This window comes from Chiloscyllium punctatum, chromosome 9 (genome assembly GCF_047496795.1).
Source record: "Chiloscyllium punctatum isolate Juve2018m chromosome 9, sChiPun1.3, whole genome shotgun sequence".
Classification (NCBI taxonomy): domain Eukaryota; kingdom Metazoa; phylum Chordata; class Chondrichthyes; order Orectolobiformes; family Hemiscylliidae; genus Chiloscyllium; species Chiloscyllium punctatum.
In genome coordinates this window covers 101,754,044-101,776,671 of record NC_092747.1, presented here as the reverse complement: position 1 = coordinate 101,776,671, position 22,628 = coordinate 101,754,044, and positions in this window count along the sequence as shown.

Genomic DNA, 22,628 nt, shown 5'->3' with positions numbered 1-22,628 from the left:
CATTCATCTGCTCTATCCTCCTATTCTGATCCTCATTAGCTCGTAACACCATGAGTAATTCAGATATTACTACCCTTGAGGACCGCTTTTTAAAATTCCTGCCTAACTCTCTATATTCTCCCCGAATCTCATCCTTTTCCCTTCCTATGTCATTGGTTCCACTGTGTCCAATGACCTCCTGTTGGTCTCTCTCCCCCTTTGAGAACATTTTGCACCCTCTGTGAAACATCCTTGATTCTGGCACCAGGGAGGCAATACACCATTCTGATTTTTCGCTGCTGGCTGCAGATACGTCCGTCTGTGCCTCTGACGAGAGAGTCCCCTAAAACAATTGATCCCTTGGAACCCAATGTACCCCTCATTACATTAGAGTCAGTTTAGGGTGTAGGTTTGCTCACTGAGCTGTAGGTTTGATATCCAGACGTTTCATTACCTGGCTAGGTAACATCATCAGTGGCGACCTCCAAGTGAAGCGAAGCTGTTGTCTCCTGCTTTCTATTTATATCTTTCTCCTGGATGGGGTTCCTGGGGTTTGTGGAGATGTCATTTCCTGTTCATTTTCTGAGGTGTTGATAGATGGCAGTCAAATAAGTTTCAGAAATGACAGCCAGACTACTGAGACCCCTCGGAATCCTAGTAGCACACAAACCCGCCAACACTCTCAAACAAAAACTAACAAATTTAAAAGACCCAGTACAATCCATGGACAAAACCAACATCATCTATAAAATTCCATGCAAGGACTGCCACAAACACTACGTAGGACAAACAGGAAGAAAGTTAGCCACCAGGATTCATGAACACCAGCAAGCCACAAAAAGACACGACCCCCTCTCGCTCGTAGCCCTATGCACGGATGAGAAAAAAACCCACGATTTCAACTGGGACAACACATCTATCCTGGGACAGGCTAAGCAAAGACATGCCAGAAGATTCCTAGAGGCCTGGCACTCCAACCACAATGCCATAAACAAGCACATAGATCTAGATGCCATCTATCAGCCCCTCAGAGAACGAACAGGAAATGACATCACTACAAACCCCTGGAACCCCACCCAGAAGAAAGATATAAATAGAAAGCAGGAGACAACAGCTTCGCTTCACTTGGAGGTCGCCACTGATGATGTTACCTAGCCAGGTAATATAATGTCTGGATATCAAACCTACAGCTCAGTGAGCAAACCTACACCCTAAACCTCAACCTGAGCTACAAACCTTCATAAACCTTACGATTAGAGTCAGTCTCAATACCAGAAACTTGACTTTTTGTGCTACATTCCCCTGAAAGTCCATCATCCCCTACATTTTCCAAAACAGAACACTTGTTTGAAATGGGGATAGCCACAGAAGACTCCTGTACTACCTGCCTACCTTTCTTACCTTTCCTGGAGTTAACCCATCTACCTGACTGTATTTGTGGCTTTTCTCCCTTCCTATAACTGCCATCCATCTCACCCCCTAGCTCTTGTAAAATCCTCATTGCCTCTAATTGTTGCTCCAACCGATCCATCCAATCTGACAACAATACTTATTGCAGATGTAATCCTCAGTAACCCTTAAACTCTCGCGAAACTCCCACATCTGACGAGAAGTGCATATCACTCGACGAAAGGCATTTTTCTCCTTCCAATTTATAGATCCAGAAAATAGCACTGTATTATTGCTCGACAAAACACTGCTCCAGGCTAACTTAATACTTAATAACTTAAAACTATATTTTAAAATTTTATCAAGAGACAGATCCCAATAAAATATATAATTCAGAAAGAACCCACTCTACTCAGTATGTAGATTTACAGCAAGGCTATATTTAAAACTATCTACTTATCTGTTTCTGTGCTGTGATCTCTCCCAACAGGTTCCTCCAAGATCAGTTGTGAAGTTTTCTCTTTGTTAAGCTTTCCTAGACACACTCCAATGTCCAACAATACATGAATCCAAATAGCAAAGGCAGTAACTGCGCAGATTCCCGACTGTGTCAGTTCACAGTGTGGGTTTCTTTCTCTCTCTCCCTTACAGACCATGTGCTGGTTGTTTCTGCCTGTCTTTCTCCCTATTAAAAGTGCTGTTAATTTCAATGTTTTTTCTTTAAAGTTCCAAAACAAATGCAACAGCATTTAAAACAGTGACTGCTGCTCCTAGAATTCAAGGAAATCACCCAACTCCTTATATACCTCAAAAAAAAGCAGCCTATTACAGCCAGAAATTTTTCCTGTCATCCATTTTGGATACCCAGAATCCTTCTGGTGTACATTACCTAGAATGATAGTCCAATGTCGCACTAACGGGAATGCTGCAGTGTCGGAAATGGTACCTTTCAGATAAGATTTAAAACATAGACCTTTATCTACCCTCTCAAGATGATATGATAAAAAAAACTGACCGGATTATTTTGACGAAGAGCAGGGCTAGCTATTTTTCATCAACTTGTGAAGACATGTTATGACAAACTCTGGAGCATATGGAACATGAATTTGGGATTTATTTGACACTACCACAAGAGCATTGGAAAGAGTGGCGATATAGAGAAGGTGCAAAACTTGACCTACTCTTGGGGAAGAAGGCAGGGCAGGTGACTGAGGTATCAGTGGGAGAGCACTTTGGGGCCAGCTACCATAATTCTATTTGTTTTAAAATAGTGATGGAAAAGGATAGACCAGTTCTAAAAGTTGAAGTTCTAAATTGGAGAAAGGCCAATTTTGACGGTATTAGACAAGAACTTTCGAAAGCTGATTGGAGGCAGATTTTCGCAGGTAAAGGGACAGCTGGAAAATGGGAAGCCTTCAGAAATGAGATAACAAGAATCCAGAGAAAGTATATTCCTGTCAGGGTGAAAGGGAAGGCTGGTAGGTATAGGGAATGCTGGATGACTAAAGAAATTGAGGGTTTGGTGAAGAAAAAGAAGGAAGCATACGTCAGGATAGATCGAGTGAATCCTTAGAAGAGTATAAAGGAAGGAGGAGTATACTTAAGAGGGAAAGCAGGAGTGCAAAACGGGGACATGAGATAGCTTTGGCAAATAGAATGAAGGAGAATCCAAAGGGTTTTTACAAATATATTAAGGACAAAAGGGTAACTAGGGAGAAAATAGGGCCCCTCAAAGATCAGCAAGGCAGCGTTTGTGTGGAGCCACAGAAAATGGGGAGTTACTAAATGAATATTTTGCATCAGTATTTACTGTGGAAAAGGATATGGAAGATATAGACTGTTGGGAAATAGATGGTGAAATTTTGCAAAATGTCCAGATTACAGAGGAGGAAGTGCTGGATGTTTTTAAACGGTTAAAGTTGGATAAATCCCCAGGATCTGATCAGGTATACCTGAGAACTCTGTGGGAAGCTAGAGAAGTGATTGCTGGGCCTCTTGCTGAGATATTTGTATCATCGATAGTCACATGTGAGGTGCCGGAAGACTGGAGGTTGGCAAACATGGTGCCACTGTTTAAGAAGGGCGGTAAAGACAAGCCAAGGAACTATAGACCGGTGAGCCTAACCTCGGTGATGAGCAAGTTGTTGGAGGGAATTCTGAGGGACAGGATGTACATGTATTTGGAAAGGCAAGGACTGATTCGGGATAATCAATATGGCTTTGTGCGTGGGAAATCATGTCTCACAAACTTGATTGAGTTTTTTGAAGAAGTAACAAAGAAGATTGATGAAAGCAGGGCAGTAGATGTGATCTATATGGACTTCAGTAAGGCGTTTATAAGGTTCCCCATGGGAGACTGATTAGCAAGGTTAGATCTCATGGAATATAGGGAGAACTAGCCATTTGGATACAGAACTGGCTCAAAGGTAGAAGACAGAGGGTGATGGTGGAGGGTTGTTTTTCAGACTGGAGGTCTGTGACCAGTGGAGTGCCACAAGGATCGATGCTGGGCCCTCTACTTTTTGTCATCCAAAAAATGATTTGGATGCAAGCATAAGAGGTACAGTTAGTAAGTTTGCAGATGAAACCAAAATTGGAGGTGTAGTGGACAGCGAAGAGGGTTACCTCAGATTACAACAGGATCTGGACCAGATGGGCCAATGGGCTGAGAAGTGGCAGATAGAGTTTAATTCAGATAAATGCGAGGTGCTGCATTTTGGGAAACAAATCTTAGTAGGGCTTATACACTTAATGGTAAGATCCTAGGGAGTGTTGCTGAACAAAGAGACCTTGGAGTGCAAGTTCATAGCTCCTTGAAAGTGGAGTCACAGGTAGATAGGATAGTGAAGAGGGCGTTTGGTATGGTTTCCTTTATTGGTCAGAGTATTGAGTACAGGAGTTAGGAGGTCATGTTACGGCTGCACATGACATTGGTTAGGCCACTGTTGGAATATTGCGTGCAATTCTGGTCTCCTTCCTATTGGAAAGATGTTGTGAAGTCTGAAAGGATTCAGAAAAGATTTACAAGGATGTTGCCAGGGTTGGAGGATCTGAGCTACAGGGAAAGGCTGAACAGGCTGGGGCTGTTTTCCCTGGAGTGTTGGAGGCTCAGGGGTGACCTTATACAGGTTTACAAAATTATGAGGGGCATTGGTGCGATAAATAGGCAAAGTCTTTTCCCTGGGGTCGTTAAGTCCAGAACTAGAGGGCATAGGTTTAGGGTGAGAGGGGAAAGATATAAAAGAGACCTAAGGGGCAACTTTTTCATGCAGAGGGTGGTACATATATGGAATGAGCTGCCAGAGGATGTAGTGGAGGCTGGTACAATTGCAACATTTAAGAGGTATTTGGATGGGTATATGAATAGGAAGGGTCTGGAGGGATATGGGCCGGGTGCTGGCAGGTGGGACTAGATTGGGTTGGGATATCTGGTCGGCATGGACGGGTTGGACTGAAGGGTATGTTTCCATGCTGTACACCTCCATGACTCTATGACTCTATGACTCTATATCGGTCAATATTTAACCCTCAGCCATGATCATTAAAAGAGTCACCTTCATCATTTGAGCATTTAATAATTTATCTTTAATAATGGAAAATTATCAGTGATTTTTGAACTGTGTTGAATCACATTAATAACAAAGAACAAAGAAAACTTACAACCCAGGAACAGGCTCTTTGGCCCTCCAAGCCTGAGCCAATCCAAGCCTACTGTCTAAACCTGTCACCCAATTCCTAAGTATCTGTATCCCTCTACTCCCCACCTACTCATGCATCTGTCCAGACGCATCTTAAATGAATCTACCGTGCCTGCCTCTACCACCTCTGCTGGCAACACGTTCCAGACGCTCACCACCCTCTGTATGAAGTACTTTCCACGTGTATCCCCCTTAAACTTTCCACCTCTCACCTTGAAAGCATGACCTCTCATTATTGAATCTTTCATGTTGGGAAAAAGCTTGTCTCTAATTCACCCTGTCTATACCCTTTATGATTTTATAAACCTCAATCAGGTGTCCCCCTCAATCTCCTTTTTTCTAACGAAAACAAACCTAAACTATTCAACCTCTCTTCATAGGTCGCACTTTCCATACCAGGCAACATCTTTGTAAACGTTCTCTGCACCCTCTCCAAAGTGTCCACATCCTTTTGGTAATGTGGTAACCAGAACTGTACACAATATTCTAAATGCGGCCGAACCAATGTCTTGTACAATTTTAACATGACTTGCCAGCTCTTATACTCAATACCCCGTCCAATGAAGGCAAGCATACTATATGCCTTCTTGACCACTGTATCCACCTGTGCAGCAACCTTCAGGGTACAATGGACCTGCACTCCCAGATCTCTCTGCCCATCAATTTTTCTCAAGGCTCTTGTATAATTCGCTCTAGAATTAGACTTGCCTAAATGCATCACCTCACATTTGTCTGGACTAATCTTACTGAATATTCTTGTGCAGTATTTGGTGCTTTGGTTTTACATTTCCAGTTTCCTTCTCTTTAAGGTGAGTGTCATCTACAAAACTTCTGTTGTTTTTTTATATAAAGGCAGTTTGATATTCCAGTCTGCAGCCATTAAGGCTATTTGAGCAGTTAACACATGGTAATTACCCAGTTACTATTCAACAGTTAAAATGCCATTTTCCGCTTTTCTGCACGTTAACTGCAAGTTAACCCATCCAATGGAACACAAGATGTAATAATACATATTAAACAGCTTAACAACTGGAACTGACCTTCCTGACCTTTGCTAACGAGTGCAACTTATTCTGTTGTGATGTAACTGAATAAAAATGACTTACTCAACCGCACTAAGATCTAAGCCACGTTTCAGAGAGCTCAAGTGTCATACTTTACTAAAAGAATTCATTAAACAAGAGAGAAGATATGACTGCAGAAAGCCATTTACCTACAGTTACTGATTCTTGAAATGGCTGAGGCCATCAACATCCACAAAATAAATAGCCCTTCAGAAAGCAAAAGCGATCTAGTGGACTGTGGAAAGAGGCTTAATAACATCAAAAAGACGGTAATAAAGGGCTATCAAGCTAAGACAAGGACAAAGTTGTAAACAGGAAAAAAAAAGAGTCCCTCTAAAAGAAAGAAAAGTGGACAAATAATTTCATCTCATGGGTGAAAATGAGACAGAATCAATGAGTCTCTGGATTCAGATATCAATCATATACAAAGTAGGCCAGCAGGTTACAGGTTACAGAAATGTGCATGGAAAAGTAAATGATAGTTACCCACAGTGCCTCCAGCAAGTCTGAAAGCTGCCAGACATACAAGAGAGCAGAATTATTGCTCATTTAACAAGCAGCTTTCTGTGGATGGTGCATACCTTTAATATGGGTTGTTGGCCCTTTTATTATGATCAAGGAAGTGATACAGTATTATTGCTTCTGATGGAATCAATGGCAGCTTGCACTAACATAGCTAACCTTTATATTGAAAACCCTCACAAATAATTTTGCAAGCTTAGTCAGACCATTGTAAGAATCAAATGAGAAGGGTTTAAGAGAATCTTAAAATGGTGGTCTTGGGAGTCGGGGGATTCAGTTGAGGTCATCAGGGGAAGGTGTGGGAGTTAATGCAGGATAGGATAGGAATAGGGCATTACTAGATGAATTCAGGCTAGCAAATCTTAATAAATGGACGACTGCCAGAAGAACATTAGGATAGTGCAATGTAGGGGTGACAAAGACATGCTTGAGGTTTTCCATGATAGATGGGCTGATGCAGAGCGTGAGTGAGCAATGAGATGGAAATGGATAGTCTTTAGGATGGAAAGGTAGAAAGGCTTAGGGTGAAAGCTCAGCTTGTTTTCATACCTACACAATACTTAATGTACATAACTTATCTGAACACATCCCATTTGAACACTGAAATATAATCAAATTATGATCTCTACTTAAAATATATTAACACTATCATACTTACAAATGAATATGATATCTGCAAAAGAAATACACATGAAATATCTTATAAAGCAAATTTCAAAGTTAAGGAACGAATATTTATCCATTTGCGAGATATGGGCGTTGCTGTGGATGGCCAGCATTTATTGCCAGTCCCTGGTTGCCCTTGAGAAGGTGGTGGTGACCTGCTTTCTTGAACCTCTGCAGTCCACCTACTGTGGGTTGACCAACAGTGCCATTAGAGAGGGACTTCCAGGATTTTGACCCACTGACAGTGAAGGAATGATGATATATTTCCAAGTCGGGATGGTGAGTGGCTTAGAGGGGAACTTGCAGCTCATGATATTCCTATACATCTACTGCCCTTGTCCTTCTAGATGGATGTGGTCATGAGTGATTAAGTGACAATAATTAACTTCTCCTATTAAGAAACCAATGATAGATTGGATGATTGATAAACTCCACCTTTAATTTCATTCCTTCAGTATCCAGAAAAAAATCTGATATTGAGCAAATAACAAAGTAAAATTGTTAATTTAGTACAAATAAAATCTAGATGAGGCTGAGTAAAGACATTAAACACTGCACTCCAAGAACTTATTACAGTAAAGCTGTTGTGATGATTTCAGTATGTGGATTTCACAGTTATGACTCATTTTGATATTGACCATTTATATAACTAAATTCTTTGAAGAAAAAATTAGGGCTGATTCAATGATACATTGATGCACTCTGGAATCAGATTAATGGGTACTATAGCCTGAATCTGACATTTTGTTGGCTTAAATGCGAGTTGTGCAAGTTTTTTGGATGGATTCCTGCCACATGGTCTTGTGAGATTTCTTGCCGTATCTTCCCAAGTGAGCCTTATTAATTACCTATCTCGCTCCTAAGGTGTTTCTTACATCTGATCCCAGCCCTATCTTACCATGTACTGTTCTCAGAACAACTTATCACTCATTGGATATCTGCCAAAAGATTGACATCCTTTGTGCCCACACCTTTGAAAGGCCACTATGCACCCGGACAAGTGTTTGCAATCTGGTGTTGCCCCTCACTGGCAACATCATGGCACAGCAATTAAAAAGCCTAGCAGCTCACAGTACATAGTTGACATGGCTGAGACTACTGACATGTACAACCCCGTTTTCTCACCCATATCTCTGCTTAACGACCAGGCCACACGGTTTACCTGTCCTGCTACATCCAAACTAAACATCTCTGAGTCACTGTTACTCGATCACTAGTGACTTCTTGTCATTGTTCTCTCGGGGAACATCACATATAGACAAGCAATTGAACATTTTCAAATATGCGATATTATTTACAGACAACGAAAGGGAACACAAACAAAACTAGTAGAGGCTGAAGTTTGTCCCCACAATGCAACCCAAACAGAATCCCTGCAGCGTGGAAGCAGGCCATTCAGCCGATCCAGTCCACACTGACCCTCTGAACAGCATCCCTGCCAGAAGCACAACCCTAACCAATCCCTGTAACCCTGCATTTCCCATGTCCAATCCACCCAACCACTACATCCCTGGACACTATGGGCAATTTAGCATGGCCAATCCACCTAACCTGCACACCTTTAGACTGTGGGAGGAAACAGGAGCACCCGGAGGCACAATGCTGGCATCATGACCAACAACAATTTAATATCCCATGATGGTGTGCTTCCATCTCCTACTCAGCTCTCATCTACAGAAACCTGCTGTCAGTCAGGTCCTGTCAGGCTTGAAGCACCCAGTGCAGTTGAGCTCCATCATGGAGACGGAGAGCTTGTATCTTCCCAATGTCCTTGTGTTCCTCCTCCTTAGAAGACCACTCCTGTTCCCCCAGTTCCTCAACATTCAGCACATTGCCTCCTTGCCTGCTTCAATTGTGCAGAGCCTAACACATCAGGATGATGTGTTACATTCTATCTGGACTATGTTATTGGACCTCCACATACAGATCCAAGCAGGAGAACCACGTTGTGAGGAAATCTATCATCTGCTTCATCATGGCACTGGTAGCAGCATTGTAAATCTAGGACCACATCAGATCAGGGGTTGTGCAATGGTGTCACATTCAATGGTTACAGTGAACATTTCTTGTCCCTCAGTAACCAGCCTTGCAAGGCATCTGGACTGAGAATGTGGTGCTCGAAAAGCACAGCAAGTCAGGCAGCATCCGAGGAGCAACGGAATCGACATTTCAGGCCTAAACCCTTCATCAGGAATGGGCAATGACCAAGACATCGACTCTCTTACTCCTCTGATGCTGCCTGACCTAATGAGCTTTTCTAGCACCACACTCTCGACTCTGATCTCCAGCATTTGCAGACCTCACTTTCTCCAAGGCAACTGGACGCTCAAACTTATCAGGTATATAAGAGTGCTCCAGAGTATGGGAGTTGTAATAGCTGACTGCATTGTGGGCACAAGAGTGGAGCCCCTTCATTTGGATTAATTCTGAAGTGTTGTAATCTAGCCTTCCCTCTATCATGTGTGTGCAGTCAATGGCTCCCTGTACGAATGCTTCCTCTAATCTGTGTGCATGCTGAGTTGCTCTGATGTTCCGCAGATGGTGATCGGCATTAGCAATCCAATCATGGCATTGACTTCTGGTCCTTGAAAGCTTATGCTGCCAGTAAGAAAATTATAGGGAACATTGCCCTGTGCTTGAAGGAAGACATCTATCCTCCAGAATCCAAGTGCCCGGGTTGCTGAACTGGCCTTGTTATCAGTGGGAAAAATGAACCAGTGTGACTTTTCACAGTTGGTATCAGTTACTGCCCTGATATGTATGTGGAGCACGACTGAGAGATCCCACACAGGTCACTCATCACGAAGGAGCCAGTCACATAGCTGGTTAGAGCAATTGTCACCTTCACAGCCACTTGGCTTCTCACTCCTGCAGACCAGAGGTCACCGTCCAGCATATGGCATCATTCTGTCAGTGTCCTGGGATATGTGGAGCCTGTGTCAACACTGTGCCTTGGTCTTACCCAGAGAACAGAATCGTGGCTTAAAACCTCTGGGCCTCCTGCAGACCTCTCTTGGCTTGTGGCTGTGAACTCTGCCTGAGCTGGCTGCTCCTTGTGAAACAGTGTATTGCTGCTGCACCCGGGCTTGCTGCTGACCCTGGTCCTCCTTTCACCTTTTTAGAAAGGCAGCTATAGGGTCCAACATCCCACCAGTAGCAGGGCACAGGACTCTCAGTGGAAAATACATATGTTGGGAACACGAGGAGAGAAAGAGGTTCTTAGATATCGTAAAAATGGTTGTTGACATATGCTGCTGATAAAGTCTGAATACACTCCCCCATAAACTGAGACATTCTGATTAACAAGGGCTAGGTCTCCACCATTCATTCCGTTTCAGGCTCAGCACATGTGGAACATTGGTGAATGGTCCCATGCTTGCTGAGTGACCAGCACATCACATTTAAAGAGAAGTCTGCTTAGCTCCTAACTCCTTGCTATTTCAGCCTCACACTACTCATTCAAATTTTCATTGCATTCATTACAGAAGGTTATCAAAGGAGAGATGATGAAGTGATAATGTGACCCTACCACAGCACTTTGGAAGCTGCATAAATAAAGGGTTGCCTTTAGTCAGAAATGGCCCTTTTTAAAGTCATATCTGCTAACATCACCATCATTAAGATACCAATGTTTAATTTTCAAGCACCAATAGTATGCTGCAAATCGACATTGACCAGCATCTAACCACTCAACACATTTATTCAGCATCCGTAACAACTGGGGGATAAAATGATTGCAAGAAGCATGGGTGCCACACAGGCAATGGCCATCTCCAGTCAGAGACAATCTAACCATTCCTCTTGATATTCAGTGATGTTACCATCATGTATCCTTGTGAAACATCCTGGGGTTTATCACTGATCAGAAATTCAATTGGACTCACCACATAAACACAGTAGCTACAAGAGCATGTCAGAGGCTAGGAATATTGCAATGAATAACTGACGTCCTGCTTCCCAAAAACCTGTCAACCATCAATAAAGCACAAGTCAGAAGTGTGACAGAACAGTCCCAACTTGCCTCAATAGGTGCCACACCAACAACACTCAAGAAGCTAGACACCATCCAGGACAAAGCAGCATGGTTGATTGGCACAAGCATCCAGTCCCTCCACTGCCAACGCTCAGTAACAGCAGTGTTACTACGTACAAGATGCACTGCAAAAATTCGCCTAAGATTGTTAAACAGCATCTTCCAAATCACAACCACCTCCAACGAGAAGAACATGGGAACACCATGACCTCTAAGCCACTCACCATCATGACTTGGAAATGTATCGCCATTCCTTCACTGTCTTTGAGTCAAAATCCTGGAACTTTCTCCCAAAGTGCATTGTAGGTCTACCCATAGCACATGGACTGTAGTGATTCAAAAGGCAGCTTACCACCATCTTCTCAAGGGCATCTAGGGCAATAAAAACTGACCAACCAGCAACGCCCAGGTGCCATGAAAGAAAAAAACATTTGATGTAGCTAGGGTTTGCAAACTTCTGCTTCATGCATTTGTTACGCAGTGTCCCAGTGTCCAGCAGACATAGATCCTTCACCCATGAAACTAACTTTGCCCACTCTGGGCGTGGTTCCAGCCATTTTCTTGTGGTCCTTCACATCCAGAGAATAGAAAGTAGTGACAGGATCACAGCTCGCAATAAACACCATCAACACCAGGGTTGGGCTGGTCACTAGGTAACACACTCAGAATCTTCATATCCCCTTTTGCCTCACCCTGCCCCAACTGCTCATTTCCACCCATTCCCCCAACAGGGAGATTTACTACATTGAAGTTCACCTCCAGCTCACCTCTCTATCTTATGAATCTCAGCATTGTACTTTAATGATGCCTACTCTATTCCTCTAATGTCCTCTTTTGAAGGTGATGATAGTGATCACTGCCACTAACACCTCTGTAAAAGCTGCCCATGGCTTCTAATGCTGTTTCCAATATATTCATGGCCCCACCTCCCCCTAACCAGCAACCTCCCCCCTACCACACACACGCGCACACATACACACATACACATACACACACACACGTACATACACACACACACACACATACACACACACTCTGTGAATTTCCCTTCACGCCGTCTTTGTCCCCACCTTTACAAAAGCTTCTGGTTTCTCCATCCTGTCTTAACTGCCTCCCCCACTTTTGTGACAGTGGTCCTCCTACTTCCCTCACAGCAACACCTACCGCCCACCCCACCCACCCCCCCAGCCAGACCCCACCCGGCACCCTTATTAATAAATGGGAGATGAACTCTGAGGACTGTGTTCATCCAGATCTCTGACCAATTTCAACGAGCAGTGCCTGTACATGAAAGACCAGATCCCTGACTGCTGTTTTTGCAGCTCCCAGACTGACATTATTTAACTCCCTGCTTGGTGGTGACAGCCCTACAGGGCTGACTATTTACCAGACATTCATCATGATGCTTGTCAGAAGCATAAAAGATCAAGCAAGATACTCCCTAACATCAAGATAGACCTTACCGGACTTCTCATCTGATTCTGCTACCAATCTTGCCATATCCCACGTCACTCAGACCCCAATAAAACTATATGCTTTGTCATTAGGCCTTTTCTGCACAGCTCTAAATGAGGCCCAGATTTTACATTCATGAAACAGTGAGGCAATCACATTCCACTAATGTTAAAAAGTACATTGTTCAGCAACAAAGCAACTCTCTGGCAATAAAACTTCAATTTTATAAATGTGGTAGCACAGTCATTCTGAATTTAATCGCTGTTTTAGTTAGATATTTAATTAAAATTATTACTACTTGCTTTTACTTTCTCTTTGTACATACTAATGCTATTTTGTTATGTCACACAATGTATAGCATACCTTTAAGAGATATGAATATTGAATCCTTACTGTCACAGAGCAAGTGACCTGATGGTATAAAGGTCTCAGTCTCCATCTTACTGAAGCCCTTTGTAGCATGATACACTGAGGCAAGATTTCTGACAAAATTGTTTCGACATGGCAGTTCTATGATTGTTATATATGTTGATGTCAGAAGCTACTTTCAATATTATGTTACTCATTTCAACTACGTATGTTATGGGAGCTAAAGAAAGATGACCTCATCAGGGATGAACACCCCATGAAGTTAGGAGGCCCATCACCATGTCTATGGCAGATTGTGAGTGCAGATCCTATCAGGCTAATCATGGTGCCTGTTTATAAACAAAATATAGTCTTACTCTTTGTTTTGTTTTCTGTACATAGTTTAAATATAATTTATACTTTTTGATTTGTAGCAATTTTCAACAAATCTGTCTCGGGGCTTTTTGACATATCTCTGAAAGCAGATGGGCTTGAAACCAGGACTTCTGGCTTGGAGGTAGGTACACTATCACTGTATCACAAAAAAAACCCTTTCTGGATTAGGTCGTGCATGTCCCACTGAGAATTTATCAATATGCTTGATTGAAGAGCCACACTGTTAATTCATTGTTCACACGTGTCACAGAATCCCTTGGAGAGGGTACTGCGCTGATATCAACAAGTCTGCAGTGATAGGAGCCAGGTGGATGACATTGACTATGAGATCCTTGATTGCGCCAATATAAACAGGGGATTCAGCGATCTCCTGACTTCAGGGACTGACTCTGAGCTGACTGGTCACAGCCAGTGTACAGTGCACAAGTAAATAAAGGGTGATTGGATATTGGCCTCTGTGCAGTTATTTCAAAGTTGATGCTGAGAAACACAGAAATTGTCAGTATAGTAATCTGTGGACACTGTCACATTACCATTGACCCCAGTATGTAGCTCTTAAAAACCTCTACATCTAATAGGTTAAATAAAGAAGGCCCCAAAATCTTTTAAATTGACTGATGGTCCAACAGCATGAAGTCAATGTTCCTGGAATGATTCCCGTTGTGCAGCATCCATATCCAAAAGATACTGGTAGGTATCTTACCAGCAATTTTGTGTCTTGTCTTACTAACAAGAGAAGCTCTTATGGAACAATGGGTAGTGTCCCGATGTCTAAGCTAGAAGCTCTAGGTTTGAGTGCTACTCCAGGATTTGATGACATGGAAGATACATTTATAACATGGCTGAGCAGTTCCATCATCAACTTGCCAATCTTTCCAATCAAGTGACAAGAGTGCTTGAGTCTGCCTGGTGGTCATGCATGATGTAGGGTGACTTGCCTGAAGCTCTAGACTCCAGTGACTTGTTCAGGACCTGTTCTAGGAAAAACCTTGAGATGGAAACAGTACATGTTTTGTCTGCCTAATGTAATGACATGGAGAAGATTCTAAGGGAACAGGCAAAATAAGGCAGGTGCCCACCCAGACTTACCTCCTTACCCTATTACTGCATATCCCATCGCTAATCCAACTAGCCTGCACATCCCTGGACACTATGGGCAATTTAGCATGGTCAATGTACCTAATCTGGGCATCTTTGGATTGTGGGATGAAACCTGGAACACCCGATGGAAAACCACTCAGACACAGAGAGAATATGTAACTGCATATTCACATAATTCACAACAGGAACCCGTTCCTAAATTTTCATTCCAAGTTTAGATGTGTAAAGTTGAGAAAATTCTTATCTCCACAAACCCAACCTGGCAGGAAGTACTCCAGATATTCAGATTTTTGTTTTGCAAGTGGCAGTGGGGTAATGGGATTTGGGCTCACAGTCCCTTGAAAGTGTTCAGAGGAAGCCATAATGGTGATCTGAAAGGCCCATTTTGGCAAAATAACCATCAAAACAAAAATACTCCAGCACATATCCTTCCTGTGTCAAATATGCCACCCAGTTCAATTCATTCACCCACTTCAACCCTCCGTGCCTCCTTATCCCAACATTGCCAACCTTCAGACCTTTACCATCTCTCTATAGCCCCAAACATCAGATAAGCCATCAGGTTATTAAAAAAAAATTGTTTAGGTGCAACAAATAATTGGAAAACAACTTGTACTGGATCCAACCAAATTACTCAAGGTTATTGTTGTCTGCTTCAGCACGTCAAACTTTGCTCAGACAAGACAGTGCAGGTACAACAGACCTCAACCAGTTACTGAAGTTAATCTTGATCTACACTAATGACATCTGCTATACTTACCCATTAGTTAGAAGATGTCTTCAGACTGGCTGTAATAAATGACAACTTTAAAGAAGCACTTGAATCACTAATTTGATTAATTTTATTTATTTATTATTATATGTAAGTTGTTACACAATATAGTAAAACATGTTGTGTGGTGTTGTCACACTGTGGCACCATCTTAAATCACAGAAAAATAACATAGGACAAAGGCAGAAAAATGAAGAAAGTGTCCAACTTTACAGTTCTTCATGTTAAGTGCTCCATCGTGGGCCATGAGCCTGGTGGGCAGGCATGAGATCCCTTCACTGCGCTGCCACCATGGAAATGAAAGTCACAACTGTTCGGCACCATCTTGCCTCCCCCAGAACCCTTGCCACACTGGACATGGCCAATGCTGTTGCTACTGATGCTGTCGGGTACCATACCAGACCAAACCTGACTCCACCATTGCCATGAGTCTGGTTTGCACCCACTTCGCCAATGCAGCTGCTTCTGATGCTGCCGGGTCTCACACTTAGGCCCAAATGCACCTCTGCCCCTTCCTCTTTGAACACTCACCACCGGGAATCCAAACTCATTTCCACTGCAGCAGCCACCAGTCGGCACTAGGACCACCGCCAAGAACCCAAACCTTCCTCCTAAGCTGCTGCCATGAGTCTGCGCTGCTTGGTCTGCTTGGGTCTGCTCTGCTGAGCCCACTCACTGCTGCTGATGCCATTGCCCAAAACGAGCTCTTCACCAAGAGGTAAAGAAAGGTAAATAGAAGGGAAAAACAAATGAAAATAGAGAAGAAAGAGAGAAAATAAATGAAAAGAAAAGTGGATGGAGCGAATGAGCGTAAGGCTCAGAAGCCCCACTTCACCGCCATCTTTCTTTCCACACTGGAAATGCTAAGATGCTTAGGGAGATTTGATTGGCCTCTTTAGGAGTGGCCTTGGAGTGACATCATCGGAGAGAGCATCAAAAAAATCAAAGTTATTGCTATCACTTAAAAGTCAGCATTGAGATTCATGTGTAACTTGAGAAGTAAGCATGGCTGTTCATCTTGTCAAGATCGTAGACTTTCTGCAATAATCCCCTGCATATGCTTCCATGACCAATGGATAGAGCTAAAGCAAGGACAAAAAGATGCATCATCAAGCCCAGTACCAGCTGTAGCCTTCAGCAGCTGCTGAATAGCCTCAACATGAAGAAGTGCAGCTGAAGGTCCTTTCAGGATGTGTAGGAGGTACAGAAGGCTCAGAGTTAATCATCTATGTTGCCATTCCTTTCAGTTGAAAAAGACTCATTGTTACCACAAAACGAGGACATCCTTGGACACTGACATGGACAATACCAATTGCTGGAGTGGGACCTGGACCTGAAGGGGTGGATGGTCATCCTGTCCCAGGGGCTGTCAAGGTGTCAGCTGCAGTAAACATATATGCAACTGACTGCTTCCAAAACCCACTGGGGACCTGTGTGGGATCCATCAATCCTTGAAAAGCAAATGTGACAAGACCATTACTGATGCACTTCCTGTCAGATCTCACCACATTTCCCAATGGCAAGGTTGGTCCTGCAGTCTAGGCTGCAAGTATTGCTGGCTTCCCCTAGGTGTGGACACATTGCATTGTAAATGCCATTTCACTATACAGCTGAGTTCATCAATAGAAAAGGATTCCATTTCAGCAATGCACATGTCATCTTTAATCATCCGTGTCTCAGGTATCCTAGGAGCTCCTTCAGTACTGTCATATTTCTGATTTGTTTCAATGTCCTGATTTTTTACCAGGATAGTTATTGAGATACAAAAGTATCTTTCACATCATTGCCAGATGATTTCACAAGAAGAAAGTGAGTACTGCAGATGCTGGAGATCAGAGTCGGGAATGTGGTGTTGGAAAGCACAGCAGGTCAGGCAGCAGCTGAGGAGCAGGAGAATCTATGCACCAGGCATAAGCCCTTCATCAAGATCGGGGCTTATGTCTGAAATGTTGATTTTTCTGCTCCTCGGATGCTGCCTTACCTGTTGTGCTTTTCCAGCACCACACTATTGATGACTGATGATTTCACTATGCAACGCCCAGTCTGAGGTCAAGTGTAGATCCAATGCAGCCCAGTCTTCACACAGGACCATCTAGAGCAGATTCTAGGTCTCCTGAAGTTGAGGTTGAGTTTCTTGGATTGGTCTGGGGGCCTTTACAGTTGAGTCCAAGCAAAATGTTTGGCACAATCTTAACATGTAGCAGGCAAACAGAAGAGCTGGGACAGAGGCAGCAGTATTCAAATGAGGAATGTGAGGCTTCGAGCAAGAGGAGTATCACTTTCAGCATCATAGAGCAGAATTGTGTCAGGCACAAAAAGCCAGGCAGGGCTTAATTGGCATCCAGTTCCAAACTGATGTGAGCTAAGTGCAATCATCATTCGTTGTCCATAAATTTTGTTGTTGCTCAAAAGGCCAGCAGTCCTGACTTGCTTTGTAGTAGCAAATTTCTGTTTTCTTTTCTCCTTAGCTTTTGCTGAGGTTTGATAACCGGCAACAATTTCAACTATTTGAAGGCTTTGTAGTGTAGTGATGCTCTCACATTGAATAAAGAGAAATGTTACGCTACACTGGGTGTTAGGGAAAGAGTGGCACTCCCTTAGACTGTATTCCAACATGGTAAAGCCCCAATGAAGGGTGTATGGAAGGCTATATAGCTTGATTCTTGATGTTGCAGTTACAATGACAGTCAGACAGCTAATGAAGTAAAATGTGAGCTTGCATTTGCAGTGAACTGTTGTGTGCCAACTATGTACCCTCATAGTTTTCCCTTTTCATTCTGCTCCCCCAGCATATCCACAGTGAAGGGCACTTTCTGGTTGGCAGTGATTGACCTGGAACACAGCTAAACTGTAAAAATGGTGCCAATATTGGAAATCCCAGGAGGTCACAGCAGTGGCAGGTATTATTTCAACTGGCGAATTCACAATAGTGTTCAATACACCATGGAGGCGTGGTCCATAATAAGGTGAGTGGTGTAAAACTATGTGAGAAAACTCAATAGGACTCACAAAAGCTCCCTGAGATGGACACTTTGCCATTGAGGTAATTTTAGGTAAAATACAGCCTGATATGGTTGGCAGACACTGAACATAGCTAAGTAAAAATTCTGCTTTTGTATGATGGAGAGTCTGCTTTGGCACAAATAATGAATACATTGAAATTCTCACAGTTCAGATGAGTTTGCAAAAAGGAAGCAAAGCTCTGAGTGATTTTAACACTCTGATTGCAATTCTGCCTTGAAATTCCTTCAGGTTATTTACTTTTATTTCCATAAACTGTCAAGCTGATCACTGACTTTCATTTTATCTTAATCTATTTGATTTGCAGCAATGATTGATATTATTGAATTTTGAGTTGTTGGTATGACATGGTGTTCACACTGAAGGTTGAATTGTTCTGACATGACTAATGCAAGTTTATCAATTGGTTCCACATATTGCTGCTTTGACTGGGAAAAGATTATACGTAGTTTGTATATTAGCAGATCTTGGGCATGTTGGAAAGTGCTCTGTTGGTGAATAATCAAAAGGGAAGTGGTGTAAATAACCTATCCCCTGAGCAGTGCTGATGGATAGGCCATCAACCTGAAATAATAAGTCTCTTTCTCTCTCTCTCTCTCTCTCTATAGATCCAGCTAGACTTATTGAGTATTTCCAGCATTTTGTGTTCTTAATTTCAGATTTCCAGCATTAACAGTATTTTGCTTTTGTCTTTGAGTACTCATTCAATATTTGTAAAACACATGGTAATTGCATAATATGAAGTATTTTTCATGGCCTGAAACAGATAGTGCCAAAGTAAAACTATTACTGACTGATGGATCAGCATGACATAAAATACACAATGCTACAATGCAACATGTGAAAGAAAGATTTGTACTTCTATACCTCATTTCAAAACCACTGGATATCCCCACAGGATATTACAGCCAATGAAATACTTCTGAAGTATAATTACTGTTGTAATATAGGAAATGTGGCAACCAACTTGTGCACAGCAAGCTTGCATTAAAAAAAAAGTGTTAATAATTGGATCTGTTGTTGGCTGTACACTGAGCAATAAATATTGGTGAGGACACGAGGGAGTCTCCTCCTGAGCTTCTTTCAAATACTGTCATGGGATTCTTCACAGCTAAGGGGCAGACAGCACTTTAATTTAACTTAATATCTCACCTGAAAAGTAACACCTCTTAACAGCATGATACTGCAATAGCCTGTCAGCTAGATTTTGTTCTTGAGTCTCTAGAGTGGAAATTGAAACCACCAGTATGGGTGGGACTAAGTAAGTCATAGCTAATGCCTTCAGTATGTTCAGGTTTTTTATGCAGAGGAGTTTTTGTGACAGATTTGCAAATCACTTTCGTGGTCTAACCGTCCAGATGCAGAAGGTACCAATGTCAGCTTGAATAGAACTTGCTGAATAAGTCGCAATGATGATGAAGTAGCATGATTGGTTTCATCATCTTTGGGCCTATAAAATGAAATGTATCTGAGATTTCAGCTTCTGCTCACCCCATACCAACATCTGTGAGGAATGTAAATGGTTGGGAAATTCATTCACATACAGACGTACCTCAGTTCCCTGGGTTTTGGGGGCAGCTATGGACAATATATTGAGACCTGCATAGTGTGCACTGCATTCTTCAATGATGCCATTGTGGAATCTCCTAAGACACCTTCAAGTCCTGCACCGCATAATGGTTCCAGACCACATCGCACATCTCTAAATTTTATTAACAACATATAATTTGTTTCTTTATTCAATCCATTAGATATTCAAGTGTATGTAAAAACAGTAAAGTGGGAGATATATTATATAAACACACTGCCTGGGATTTCACTGCTATGCGCTTTCTGAGAATTGTATGGGAGGACGAACCAGAATTTAAGCTACAGATAGCAGCATTTATTAACTTTGATAAATGAAGTAGAAATAGGAAGCACTGTAATTTGTAAAGAATGCCATAAACATTTTGTAATCTAGACCATGTACAACTGTGTGTTTTTTAAAACTGTAGTTACGTTGATATACTTCATCAACAGGTTGTGATACAAGTTTTAATGTACTATGTTACGGAAAAGACTTACAACTGGGATTCATGACAAACTGCACCAATTAACAAATGCCTCTTTAAAGCCATCATGATCTCTGAGTAGTCCTTTTTAAGGCAGCCAGCTACTGTAGAACTAAACTGGAATTTATGGCGATCTGAATTAACACAGAGAAGCTGGATGAATATAAGTAATTACATTGCCATTGAGAAAGGTTGTTGTTCTTATGCACAGGCAGCCAGAATGATTTAAATGAATCCCACTTGACCTCTCCATTAAAAATGCAGACAGAAGTTGCTCTTTGACCTCTTTGATTGATTAAAAACAATCACATTTCAATTGCAGTGCAAAGAGGACATTTGTTGCCGCTTGTAGGAAACACATTCAATAATGGTGGCATTCCTGTATCTAGTTTAATTAATGAACTGCCCTACAGCAGCTTTCAGATGAATCTTATGAAGAGTACATATCTTGAGTGTAATATTTCTCATCTTCACGCAAAATTAACCGACATCTCAGTAGCCAATTTCAAATTGTATGTGATTTTCTTTTGATTCCTGCTTCAAGTTACAGTAACTTCATAAAATCCTAATCATGTTGCATTTGCCATTGGAGACTTGAAGAATCATTGAACACATGCATCATGGAAGAAAATATGTTTTAAAGACTTGGAAATCCATGAAGAATTATTTAATGCAGTGTGGCAGGTAATATCCGTGTATAAGAAATGATAAAATCTGCTGCATTTAACGATGCAAAGCCTTTGCAACAATTCTGGACATTTCTTTGAGAAACTGCAACTGAATTGGTATAGTAGCTGTGCTTTGAATATTCAGCTTCAAGAGAATATTAGGGCCATCTTAAATCAACTGGCATGTTGCATATTACTGTTGAGATAGTTTGTTTTAACTTCAATTAAAACACCACATTTAGTCACTAATTTTGTGGGAAAGTGAGCATTTGAAAAAAAACAGAAGCATTTGTTCTTAGTCATGTATGAATATATTAAGTTCTTATGTATAAAGTACACCAATTGATTTTCCTAATTCTAGTTCTGGTATTCTTATTTCTTATTTCCTGATCAACTTTGACAACAGCGAGACAATGGCTTTGAAAACTATTCCTGCAGCTCCATAACTCCACATTAATTGTCTTTGATTTTACCACTATCATTGACAATGCACGAGGTCAAGGTCACTACCTCTCACTGTGTTCCGTGTCAAAAAAAAACTTAAATCTAACCAAATCTGAAATTGCTGGAAAAACTCAGCAGATCTGGGCAAAGCAATCAGAGTTAATATATCAGGTCAAGTGATCCATCCTCAGAACTCAATCTATTTTTCAATCTATTCTGTCGTCCTTGGTTCAGTCAACTAATGCGATGTGCTTTTCTTTATCTACCTTCCATAAATCTGTCATAATATTGTACATAACAATTAAATTTCTGCTCAGTTTCCTTTGCTGCAAAGTAAACAACCTGACTTTTGGATTGCTTGGGATTTCAATATGCAGGTGGACTTGGTAGTGGATTGCGAGAAAAGGAATTTATGGAATATCCACAAGATGGCTTTTTGGAGCAGCTTGTGGTGGAGCTCACAAAGGAACAGGCAATACCGGATTTAGTGTTGTGCAATGAGGCAGATTCGATAAGGGAGTTTAAGATGAAGGGACCCTTAGGAGGCAGTGATCATAATATGATTTAATTTACTCTGCAATTTGAGAAGCAGAAGATAGAATCAGAGATTATGGTGTTACAGTTGAATAAAGGCAACTACAGAGGCATGAGGGAGGAGCCTAGCAGAAAAGACAGTGGAACAGCAATGACAACAGTTTCTATGAGTACTTCAGGAGACATGGCAGAGATTCATCCCATGGAAAAAAGAAGCAAGGTACAGGGAGGATAAGGCAACTATGGCTGACTAGGCAAGTCAGAGATAGCAGAAAAGCAAAAGAGAAAGCATATAATGTGGCGAAGGACAGTGGGGAAAAAAGAGGATTGTGAAGTTGACAAAGACCAACAGAGGACCACAAAAAAAGAAATAAGGAGGGAGAAGCTAGCCTATAATATAAAGGAAGACTGTAAGAGTTTCTTTAGATATATAAAGGCAAAAGAGAGGCAAAAGTGGACATTGGACTGCTGGAAAAATGACACT